The 13,486-nt window shown below is 37.0% G+C and overlaps 1 protein-coding gene across 48 annotated transcripts in view; it reads right to left on the bottom strand.

Annotated features, from left to right (window-relative positions):
• The window catches only part of LOC148647083 (NACHT, LRR and PYD domains-containing protein 3-like), a 1,669,284-nt gene that overhangs the window by 103,268 nt on the left and 1,552,530 nt on the right, over positions 1-13,486 (bottom strand). The gene's annotated exons all lie outside the window — the stretch shown is intronic.

The raw sequence follows: 13,486 nt of genomic DNA on the forward strand, positions 1-13,486 counted from the left end.
GCAACATGGTGGCACATGGTGGCATTGCTGCCTTGTAGTACTGGCACCCTCTTTACTTCCAGACCTGGAGTGCTATCTGTGTGGAGATTCCTCCCACAGTCCAAAGACATAGTGGTAGGTTCACTGCCTTCAGTGAAAACTGGCCCTAAGTGTACAGGTAAGTGTGTGTCTGCCCTGTAACACCCATCCAGGGTGTACCCCACATTGTGTCTGTTGTTTGTTAGGATAGGGTTACAGGGACTCTGGTTCTCCTGTTACCCTGAATTGGAAAAAAGCAGTTTGAAAATAGATGGATTGTACTTTTTTTACTTCATTGCTGTTTAAGAATTATAAATGGATGGAATGTGCTGAAGTACTGAATAGATTGAATGTTGAGTTCAGCAGAGAGACCCCATTGTGTGAAGACCAAAGAAAACATATAGTAGTGTAAATCTGAAAATGATCACAGAAAGCAAAAATCATATCAGGCTATTACATCATAATGCCATTTTCATGAAAACTTTTGTACTTTCACTGTTGCAATGCAAAACGTGATTCTTACATGATTTCATACAATTGATAACATTCTACTAAAAAGCAAGAGTCTTTGTGATAGATAGATCAATAAGTGGTGTGTTAGATGTTAATAAAAACATTAGCTCAATATATTCTGTTGTCCTACAGTATGCCTTTAAATCCTCTTAATATGGAATATTAATATGGAATCATAACTAAAGCCTTACTACAGGGAAATGTTGGTAGCTGAAAATATTTCCTTGGTAGTGGTACAAGTAGATGAAAATAAAAAGTGTGCTACCTTTTATAAAAAATAATCAATCTACCACAAGTGCCATCTATCATATTTCTCAATAAAAATTATCTGAGCTGTGTGATGTATCATTATGTAGCATTATGACAGAGTCATTGTACTGCAGTATTGAGTTTTGATGTGCAATCTGAGTGGCTGCCTCAGTAATTATACAGCTAAACGAACAACATCCAGCCTTTTGGGTTTCACTTCCTGGTTAAGTTCCCAAGGAAAAAGAGCCTCAGCTGTAAGATGACTATTGTAGGTTTCTGCTAAGAATCAGGACTCTCATGGGTACTACTTACTGTAGTTCTGTTTTTCATCATTCACTGAAATAAACAATAGCTAATTGACAAATATTTTCTTCTTCATTTTGACAACTGAATTAATACTTAATAATAATTAATAATTAATAATTAAGGTGTTCCATGACTTTAATATTCTTTCAAACAGCAATGCTGCCCAAATTTCTTTGAAATGACTGAAGAACTTTTATGTGCTGACACACAGAGTAATTTTAAACCCAGTATATCAGAGATAATTCTCTGCAGGCTCTTAGGCAACCTCCTCCTGTTTCACCAAAACTCCAGGCCATCAGCCCTCCTATCTATCCCCATATGCTCCGGTCTAATCAAACAGGAAGCACTAAGTCTTTTGAGACTACCCCAAGCTTGCCACTTATCAGAGACATGCAATACAATAACACAACGCAAAATTCCCAGGGCACAGCTTTGAACAGAACACTACTCTAAGAGTCAAACATTTATAAGCAAAAAAAAAATAATACAGCATTACCATGTTCCTTAATGTCTTCACCAATATTGTGTTGTACAGTATTTCACAACATTAATACAACAAAAGCCACTCATGCAGTATGAAACCCAAATCTTTGATTTTGTCTTAATAACCTCCCATTGTTTTAGGAACAGCTTTACAGAGTCTAGACTTTAATAATTCATGCAATGTTTAGATATGCTCAATATTTTCTGTATTTTGTGACATCTGTTTTCTTAGTTTTCTGTCAGACTCATCCCAGAAATGTACATTCATATATAGAAACAGACTTCAGAGAAAACAAGACCTGCAATGTAGCTGAGTCCCCCACCTGGATGCTGTCCTGTCTTGCACCCTGTGATTCCTGGGTTGATATACCTGTAGCCCTTACCAGGAATAATTGGCTTTCTAGTAATAGGTGAACATATGGAATGTTTTAAAAATGCTAAAATCTGTTTTCTGGAGAATCGCATAGAGTAACACTTTGAAAAAAAAAGATTGATTGGGACCCTTTTAGTAGTTTTTATGTCCAGTGGTGTAATAATAATAATAATAATAATAATAATAATAATAATAATAATAATAATAATAATAATAATAATAACAACAATAATTTAATCCTGAATGATTTGTGCTATTGAAAATTATTTGTTCGTTAAGGGATTACCAGGTGAAGTGCTGTCAGTATTTCTCTAGATCTGCTGCTGGTCAGAATGGCTGCTTCAGGTGAGCAGTTCACTGGTGGATAAACAACATCTCCACCTACAGTACTAATATAAAGTACTTTGGTATCTTTCTGAATGATAACTAACAAGAAACAAGCTGATTAAATAACCATGGACAATAAATGACAAAGTAAAACAAGGTTAAGGTTTACTTTCAGGTAGACCTTAAAGGGGAGCAGCCACAGAGCTGGAGAAGCAGGGAAACGAACTTGTCAGAACTAACCTTCTGATGGACTCAAATTCTTCTGAAATTGGTCACAATAACAATGAGCACAACAGGCCAGTGAGGTCTATTCTTAAATTCTGGGTCAAAATCCAACATCCTTCCACTGACCATCATCATTCTTTCCTCAGGTGAAGAAAAGATTGAAGCGATGAGGAACACCTACAAAACTCGCAAAATGTCCTACAGTGAAAATGAGCTTCAGGATCTCCTGAAAGCAGCTAAGAAGAATGTTGAGATCAATAGAAATAAGATCGTCGCTGAGATTCAAAATGCTGTGGATGCAAAAAGGAAAAAGAAACATCAGTAGAATCAAAATATGACAACAGAAGAGTTCAGTGATTCACTTGAGTTAGTAGTATAGAGGAGCCGAGGGGCTGGGGGTGTTCACTGTTTGTTTTGTGTCCTAACTGGTCAATCACTCAATTTTTTAAGATTTTTATACTTTTTCCAGCAATAAATACAACACTGTCAGAACAAAGCAAATGGTGCTTCAGCAATTGCAATATAGTGTAGTATAATGGACAGTTTATTCCCTTGTAAAGCAGGTTAAAAGTGATTCCATCTGTAAGTCTGCATTATAGCGATTGAGAATAATTTAATCTCCTTTATTTCTTTAATAATTTCAGGCCAGTGTTTTTAAGACAATGCCATATGATCAATATTTTAAAACTTTTGATTCATTTTTAATCGCTATCGCTTTCAGAGTCTCTGCTGTGCAGTGTCAAACCACAGTTTAAAAAAAAAAGTTCAGATTTTTATAAGAAAAATCAAAGAAACAGTTTTAACTCACCTAAGGTAAGTGGACCTGCGCTGGAGGAAGGTCCTGGCTGTTCCTCTTTTTGTTTCTAATCTAAACAGTCAAATAAACAATTAACCTCATTATTTTATCCTTCAGACATATGCAGGATGTTGCTTATGTTTTTTTTACATTTAACTCAACGCAGTGACTTCTGAAACACCTCAGAGACAAGTTAAAAGTAATATACTTAATGAGTTTCATTATTTAACTCACCATGTTACTGCGAGCTCAGGCTGGAACAGAAAGCAGAGGACACTGGGGCTGAAGGTACCAAGACAGACACCACTATTTACACAGCCACTGTCACAACTCTCAGACCATGAAGTCACACAGTGTATAGTCAAGTGAAAGTTGGCAGAAAGAACAATCAAGTGACCATGCAAATGTTTACTGGCTCTTTAGTTCTAGAGGGTGATTTCCACATAATAGTCTCAGACAAATAGCCCCGATAAACTTTTATTTCTATAGCTTGCAAATATAGAGAACGATCTTAAAATCGATATGATACATAACCTTTGAAGATAATCTAACCCATGAACAAAGTTATGTTTTTGGACAAAACTTTAAAGGTATTATCAGTCACCTGTACATTGAGAACACCTGTATAATGTTTAATTTGTATTGTTTAATTTAATGAATTACAGAAAAGGAAAGGTACAACTGTCCTTTAAGGAGTGAAATGTTTGCAAAATGCTCTATAATTTACTTAGAGTAACAATCACCTGTTTAATAATGACCTGATCAGGACATTTTGAAAATAAACATTGAAAATAAAGAACTCTTTACTATAGGCATTATTAAGTGTTAATTATGTTGTCTTAGATTGAATTTTATGTTTTAAATGTAATAGGGTTTATGGAAATATTGAGAAGAATGCATCTTACTGGGCAGAATTACCTTCTTTAACAGAAGAAATAATATCCTTCAAAATACTGTGAAGTGTAAGAACTGACTTTACAGTATGTTTCACAAAATGGAGAGTAACCAAGAAACTAAAAAAATGGCAACACTAATTTAAAATGGAATCGAAACAATTAAATGAAATTTCCAGCACCTCCTCAGGCTATCCTGTGTGTTTATCTTCACTCTCAGCTTCTGCAGGAGGTCCCAGCTGCAGCAGTTCAGTCATTGTACAGTCCTGTTGAGGGAGATGTTTGTAAGGGTGTGTAGCACAGTATTTGTACCAACATTCTTTTGGGCAACTGTAAACTCTGACAGCAATAATCTGCTGCATCTTCAGCCTGGACTCCTGTGATGGTCAGAGTAATGTCAGTCCCAGATCTACTGTCACTGAAATGCTCAAGGATCGCAGTCTAATGGGTTGTTTCCTGATAGATCAGGAGATAAGGAGCTTCTCCAGCCTTTGTACCAGGCTAGGCAGTGCTTGAAAAAAAATGAAAAGGAAAATAATAATAAATGTGTCAGAAAAATATTGAAAACACTAATTCATTAATGGATTTGATTTCAATATATTTTCTATTAATGTATTATTTTCACATGAAATTAAACTAAAATATTTAAGTCCCATTTCTACTGTTACACTGTGGGGCAGTGATTAGCAAAGGGATGGACCCTATGCGGGCAGGATATCACAAAACACTGAAGCAACAGAAAATCCAGGGTCATGGTCAAAGACTAGAAAAATGGTCAAGAGCCAAAAATCTAGGAGAAACTTAGCAAAAGGTTTCCAAGATGAATTCCAAAAATCGTGTTCAAGAGGGTAACCAAAAGTCCAAAAACCAAGAAGGATTCCAGAGAAGATAACACAATATAAGGCCTGTAGCTCAAGAGGTCTGCACCAATACTGAGCACTGAATTAACAGGGAGAGTGTGGTTAACCTAAGCCTCTCCCGAGTGGATGAAGTACTTGGTTGGAGTGTTCTCTGGTGGCGGGATGTTGGAACTATAACATTACCCCCCCCTTAAGGGAGGTTCCTGACACCCTCCCGGGATGGTTTGGGAATCAGTAATGGAAATCATGAATTAATGTGCGGTCAAGAATGTCTTTCTCAGATACCCATGAATGCTCCTCTGGTCCATAGTCTTCCGTCAACTAGATATTGCAATCTCCCATCACGCCAGCTGGAGTCCAGGATTTCATTTACTGTGTAGGCTGGTATACCATCAATTATTCAAAGTGGGGGAGGACGAGGCTGAGGTCGCAACAATGGAGATTTATGGTAGGGTTTGAGTAGTGAAAAGTGAAAGGCAGGGTGAATCCTGAGAGCGGGTGGAATGACCAAACAGTAGGTAACTGGCGTGACTTGGGAAACGAAGCGGAAGGGTCCGATGTATCTATGGCCCAATTTGCGGGAACACTGCTGAAGTGGTAAATTACGGGTAGATGACCACACAAATTGTCCACGTCTGAGCTTGGGTACAGCACAGCGATAGTGGTTGATGGTTTTCTTTTGCTGGTCCACTGTACGCAACAGGGTAGTTTTTGCCAATTTCCAAAAATCCTGCAAGTTGGATATATACTCCTGGACTGAAGGGACAGGTGATTCTGGGGAGGATTCTGGTATGAGAGGTGGTTGATATCCCAAAAAGCATTGAAACAAACATACCTGTTGAGGATGTTGAGAGGGAATTGTGTGTGTATTCAGCCCAAGGTAGGAGACGTACTGTAGTTACACTGCCATTTCCTTAGACACGTGATTCCATGTTTTATTTTGAATCCCCGGCAGAACCGGGCATCCAAAAGAATCAAGTACTGTAATAGGTTTATTCCATGCTGAAAAAAAAGAAGAAAGAGAACACATTCCATAAGAATCAGTGCCTTTATATAGAGCCTTTAAAGGTGGCTTCTCAAAACGCTTTACAGGATAAAAACAACAATAACAACAACAACAATATTGTGTTTCATTGCACTTTGACAGATCGTCTTAAAATCAACTGTTGATTTAAAGTTTGACAGTAAATGTTTATATTATAACGCATACAGCCTCCATTTCTTAATAAAAATGTAGCCTAAGAGGGGGGTCTGCTCTCACAATCCTCCATATACTCAAGTGAAAAATTAATAACGCCAATGTAAATGTCGTATTTACAATTTGTTGATAATAAAAATGTTAAGTTCTCTAAAGCTTTGTGATAGTTTACCCATTTTACCCATTGTTATTAAAAATGACTTGGATTTGAACATGTTGTGATATTTAGAAATATAAAAGTCAATTAATTGTTCATTTCTTTATTTATGTCTTTATTAAGTGGTGTCATTAGTGACAAAGGCTAAACTTTCTTGGAAAAATGTCTTTGCTGTTTTCGCCCTGTTTCATTGGTTAAACGCAATGATCACAAGCACCACCATGGTAACTGGGATGTGTAGTTTTTAATTCAGTTTGAATTATAATTGTACGTACTGTCTTCATATTTGGCCAGGGCTTTAAAGAGAGGGCGCACCAAAAATATTCGGTGCCGTCATCTCCGCTCTAAAGGTACCCCCGTGCTTGAAGAATTTCACCTCGGAATGTTTGCCCAGTGTACTTATATAGGCACATCCCGGAATTTTGACTTCACTGTCTAATGAAGAAATTTTAAAGACTACTTAGCACAGATAAAAAAGCTTGGACTCCCATGGACAGTATCTTATACACATATCTTTTTCTGTTGTCTTTGTTGATCTCGTGAGGATCCTTGTGATATTTTGAGCTCTCGTTGAATGATAAAAGTGTCGCAGTTTAAATAATTTTCGTTGTTAGAAATTATGAAACGCTCTGTTAAAAGCAAGGGAGTTTTTATATCTGTTATAGTAAAAGAAAATGCCTGATGAACTAGGGATTGAACAGTTTTTCAGTGCTTGTACAATCGATGGAAATGTTCAAATAAATGTGCTGAAGAAATAAACAAAAAAGTCATTCCTTTATCATATTGGCTAGCTAATGTCCCATCCTTGTTAGTTACAGATGCAGCCATTCAAAATGCGCGGGCGATACCGCATTATTTTCCGGTACGCTGTACGCAGTCTACCGCAAGCTACCAGTAAATACCGCGAGTTACCGGTAAATACCGCTAGCAAAATAATAGTATCCGGAATTTCCGCAAGGTGGAGCTAATAAAGCTCAACCTCTCATGTTCTTTTTTTCATTGACCGTCTTTGTAAAAGTAACACCACAGCATTTCTCAATCACGCATTTTTTTCCAATCATGCAAAGTACAGTAATTTTTGAGAATCGATTCACCATGCCTTTCACATGCTCATAAAAGAGATTATTTAGGAACATAAACATATTACCGTATGCAAACTGTACTGTATACAGTATGTATATGTATATTTAATGTCTTACCTGTGCGCGTTTAAGTATTGAAAATGTATATGGAATTTTACCACTGAAGGGAAATCTTAGTGCCTGAGCATAAAAAGAATAGGAGCATACTGCAACGCGTGTGAAGGCCATAAACGATATTAATTTTGGAACATAAACATACAGTATATGGTTGGTCTCGGTACTTTAAAGAAAACATACACGAAACATGGTTTCATTATGACCAGAATCGGTCTTGAGATATTTTTAACTTGATTTACAGTATTTGAGAGGTATGTCTTGACACCGATACTAAGTAAATACTGCTCACGTATATGTTTCTAGGTTTATATTATGCATTTCATACGGTCAAATTACTTGTGAGCAACTGATAAGAAGCGCGAAACGGTATGCCCAGGGCGTTTTAGTTTTCGTTTTGTTTTAATGCAGTGCAGTGGATTGATTAGAGATATCAAGTACATACAAGTCATTTTTTAAATGTTGTAGTTCGTCTTGTAAAAATGTTACGAGAATGCTGTTACTTTTTGTCGATGAAGAAATAAAGTCGTTACAAATAGTGTGAACCAGCGTAATACTTTGAGTTTTACTGGTGGAGCTCATACAGCTGTGTCTGGATATCTTGGTCAAATATTCGGCTAGTGTGTACTGTCTGTTTAGGGTTCTGTAGCATTCCACACGGCTGGGCAGCTTTTGACCTTTATGACCTTCGTTATGCTCCTCTGCTTTTTATGCTTAGCTACTAAAATTTCCCTTTTTTGATCGGGGCGGGGGACATTCGGGAATGTAAATCTGATTAAGAATGAATAAAAGCATTTTATTAAAAACGCGCTTGCGTTTGTCTGGGTGCTGACAAAGTAAAAAACAATTACTTTTTGACAATGAAAAACTGAGTGTGTGTCTCTCTCTCTCCACTGGCATTTGTAATCGTTTTTATTTTTAAATACATTTTAGCAAAGTCATGTACCATAAAAGTATGGTAATTAAAAACCATTAATACTTTTACTGGAGTTTAAATAAAGTCAATGTTTTCTCTTTTTGGCTAGACTTGACTATTTAGCCATGAGATAAACAATACTTTGTCATTAAACAACCTTTATGAGCAATCTTATTTCTTATTTCTGAACATTATTACGCAGAAGACAAAGGTAGCGATTTACGTTGCATTGTGCATTGTGCTGCTGTAATACAGTTTAAAATAATTAAAAGTTTAAACAGTATCAGCTTATGTATGGGTTGTAATTTAAAAAAAGTCAAAAACCGCAAGAGGAGACCCCCAAATTAATAATTTAACATGCTACTGTTTGTGCATGAACATAGTTACTGTATACTGTTATTTCTTTAGATACGCGATTCCATGTTTTTCTTTAATCCCTGGCGGGACCGGGCGTCCATAAGAATCAAGTTCTAGGTTTCATTGCGCTTTGACAGAAACCAAATTATATGGTTATTAATTTCTTTAGATACGCGATTCCACATTATATTCCCTATAAATCAAATTCTAAAAGTATGCTTGTTGACTCCGGTATCAAGCGTATTCACAGAAAAGCTTAAAACTACCACTTTTTATACACGTTATTTCACGTTAGTTAAAGACTGCGATGCTTAAAGTGTTTAGGGAGAAATGGAATACTGGTGTGTATTTTTTCTTTAAAGTACCGAGACCAGCCATACTGTATACAGTTTACATACTGTATGTTTATGTTACAAAACTAATATCGTTTATGGATTTCACATACGTTATGGTAAAATTCCATATAAATATTCAATACTTAAACGGGCACAGTAAAGACGTTAAATAAACATGTACATACTGTATACAGTACAGTATACATGTTCCTAAATCAATATCTTTTATGAGCATGTGAAAGGCATGGTGAATCGGAGATTCTCAAAAATTACTGTACTTTGCATGATTGGAAACAAATGCGTGATTGGATCAACGAAATGCTGTGGTGTTACTTTTAAAAAGATGGTCAATGAAAAAAAGACTGTGGACCAGGGCAATACTTTGAGTTTACAGCTTGTCCAAGGTCATTCATTATAAATACTATTAGTAATATCTTCGGTAAAGACTTTGATGGCGACAGCTCAAACATGAGAGGTTGAGCTTTATTAGCTCCACCTTGCGGAAATTCAGGATACTATTATTTTATTTGCGGTATCATGCGGTATCGTGCGGCACTATGCGTGAATATACGGTATTAATACCGTAACTTCCGGTAGCCTGCGTCAAGCATACCGCAAAATAATGCGGTATCGCCCGCTTATTTTGAATGGCTGCATCTGAATTAGTGAAATGAGGGTATGAAACCAGGAGCTGGTTATCGGCAGACAAGGAGAAGGGATAAGGTCCTTTTTAAATGCCTTGAACAGCAAGTAACCCTCAGGAGAGCCAGTATATGGTGTGTGATTTAATAAAGGTCTTGAACTGTGTCAATGGGTTTGTTTTGAAGCTATTGACACGTCCTTCATTGGAGAATCTCGATACAGCCTACTGCAGGAGCAAGGCTCACGCTATCATCAAAGACCCACTCCACCCTAGCCATAGTCTGTTTATCTGGCGAGACACTAAACATAACCTTCGGTGTTATAGGCCAGAGAGCATTAAGACCTGAAGGAACAGGTTGATGACCAGTTTCTTCCCAGGAACAGAGCACCTGATTGCTAAGGACATGCAGACCGGCATAACATATAGGAGGCCCATGTCTACCCCAGTTCCACAGGCACAATGTCTTTTATCATGTGTAACTTAGAACTTTTTCTTCTTATGTTATTTGTTTTGCGCAATAGTGTGTACAGGTTGTGTATAGTCTTTTTTACAGTTTGTGTATAGTATCCTGCACGTAGTCTGTGTGTTTACCCTTTTGTTATTATGTTTTCTGACTGAGAGAAGCCGTGTAAGATTTTCAATGCACTGTTCATGCAAATGGCAATAAAGGTACTTGAACTTGAATTAAGCTTCGTGGCAGGGATACTGAGGGAACTGAAAAAGCTCAGAGTGAACTTGGCTTCTTTTGTGTTTTGTTCTGTTCCTCTACTCTTATTACTGACTTTGTTCTTTGTTTCTGAAGCCCCATCAATTTCACTGAGATCCCTAACCCCACTCTGCCCCCTAGTGTTTTGCCTGTAAACAATTAATAACTTTCAGGTTTTATAGTGACTGACCTCCTTTATTAGCAGTTTGTATTTCTGTATCAGAACTTGACTGGTAACAGCTCACAGTGTTCATGAGTGCTAAATATATATGTAATATATATGACATTAAAGAGGTCCCAATATCTTTTCACAATATTGTTACAAAACTGGGGGGTGTCAGAAAAACGGAGATTGGGAAGTAATTCAATAACTTTTACTGGCGAAGACCCTTTAAACCAATGTCCGCCTGGAATTTCCTCCCCTTAAATATTTAGTTATATCTCTGCAGCAGAACATAGCAGGAGCCTGGTTCAGGTCTTAACTTGAAGCTAGCCCCCTTGGGTTTGAGTGTGGACAGTCATTGTATTTCTTAATGTGTCCACTCAGCAGACAAACATATGAAAAAAAAACAAAAACAGCAGGCGGCATTTTTGTATTGGTCTTCAGAGGTCAGGTTTTTCTATTCTAGGCCTGTGAAATGTCCTGGGAATAATTTGAAAACCTTGTTCAAGGTGCCTACTAGCTTGGATAGAAATCTGGGACAAATTGATCAATTTGAAAAAAATCTACATAATGTTTTGTGAAGACTGGACCTGGAATTAAATTTCTCGCATATACAGATGCAGCCATTCAAAGTGCACGTTACAGACACGTACCGCAGGTGACGTCGCTCAGTATGACGCAAGATGACGCGCGGCACCGCAGTACGTGATTGGTTGACCGACAGGGGCACTCGTGGTCCGTTGGTCTGTCGTAGAAAGACTTACAGTAAAAACGTCTTTGCTGTGCCCGTTGTAGATATTGAATTTTACCACTGAAGGGAAATCTTAGTAGCTGAGCATAAAAAGAATAGGAGCATACTGTAACGCGTGTGAAAGCCATAAATGATATTAATTTTGGAACATAAACATACAGTATATAGCTGGTCTTGGTACTTTAAAGAAAAAAATACACACCAGTATTCCATTTCTCCCTAAACATTGTAAGCTTCGAAGTCTTTAACGTGATACCGGAGTCAACAAGCATACTTTTAGAATTTGATTAAAAGGGAATATAATATGGAATCGCGTATCTCAAGAATTTAATAACGGTATGATTATATCCGTGTACTGCGGCAGGGCTGTGTAGGGCTGTTTCGCCTGCCTGTTCATGCGTCCTGTCTTGTAGCCTACTGGTCTAGGTGCGTGACTACCAACTGGCAGGTTGTGTGTTAAAATCCAGCTGGTGCTGGACCTTCCAGTTTTATTTATTTATTTTTTAATCGCGTAACATAAACATATTACCGTATGCAAACTGTACTGTATACAGTATGTATATGTATGTAATGTCTTAACTGTGCCCGTTTAATTGAATTTAAAAAAAATATTTAACACGAACATTAAGCTGTTTACATCTTCCGCCTGAGAACAGTCACCCGTTGCTACCCAACGCAGAATGGTGATTGGCTGACACCATCTGACACCCCTCTGATTGGAGAAAAAAGACGTGCTGGTCTGCTATACATACTGTACCAGGAAGAGGATTTCTTTCTATTCAAAACGTGCATTTTAAAAGTTTAAGAAGTAAAAACTTTACAGCGTACACAGATTTCTAAACTGATCAGGATCGTTATCTTTGTCTTATGCATAATAATATTCACCGCTCTGTCCAGCAAATTAATAATAAACTTTATTTTATATATAGTTTTTTTATAAACGAATAAGTAATTAGATTGCTCATAAACCTAATCACTTGCTTTTTGTTTTTATTTAGGCTCAGATTTCAACTATAGATCGTATTATTAATAACCATAATAACAACCAACCAACAAAAACAACCATATAAACATAATACCAACCAAACACATAGATAACAACCACAATACAAAATCAAATATATCAAACCATTTTACTCTCGCAAAGTCCTCCAATTATCATAATCCCGCCCCTTATGCAAAACCAAACCTTCCTTCCATCCCAGTTTATCCTGTTTATCATAAACAAAATCCACCTCAATTTTCAACATAAAGCATTACACAAAATCAATACCTCAACACTCCATACTCAACAACGATAATTCACAAACAGCCAGAACATGTAACTACACATTCCCAAACAGACCTAATTTCCATAGCCCCGCCCCTTATGCAAAACCAACATCCCTCCCCTGTTCTCTCTCTCCCCTGGCGGTTGTAATTGTTTTTATTTTCAAATAAATTTTAGCAAAGTCATGTAATTTAAAAATCTTAAGATTTTTATATTTATGTCTTTATTTAGTGGTTTCATTAGTGACAAAGGCTAAACTTTCTTGGAAAAATGTCTTTTATGTAAACCATGTTTGCTATTAATTCATTCAGGGCTAAAATATGTTCATTGTATTCTAATGAAAGAAGGGTTCCTTTCGCCGTAGTCGGGAGCCTAGCCTTTAACTAGTAAGTACTGTACTTACTGGGTTTTTGAGGGGGTGTCTTTCGCTGGAAATCTCGCCTCCTACTTTGAAAATACCCATGAAACCGGTTCAATTCGTCACAGCCAGCACTCCTGCAGAGAGGGGGGTTGTACTTGCAGTGTATACAGTACACGCGTTATGCTCTTCGTTAATGTCTAAGCCGGAACATATCATTATATCTCATTTTGTATTTCTTAAAAAAAAATCGTTTTCCCAGCCTAACAGTATTGTTTTTAACCTGTAAATTTGCTGGACAGAGAGGTGAACATTATTACACAGAAGACAAAGATAGCGATTTACGTTGCATTGTGTATCGTGGGTTTTAAATAAAGGTGATTTAAACGCGAT

Source organism: Lepisosteus platostomus, chromosome 16, assembly GCF_059453375.1.
Source record: "Lepisosteus platostomus isolate fLepPlt1 chromosome 16, fLepPlt1.hap1, whole genome shotgun sequence".
NCBI classification, from domain to species: domain Eukaryota; kingdom Metazoa; phylum Chordata; class Actinopteri; order Semionotiformes; family Lepisosteidae; genus Lepisosteus; species Lepisosteus platostomus.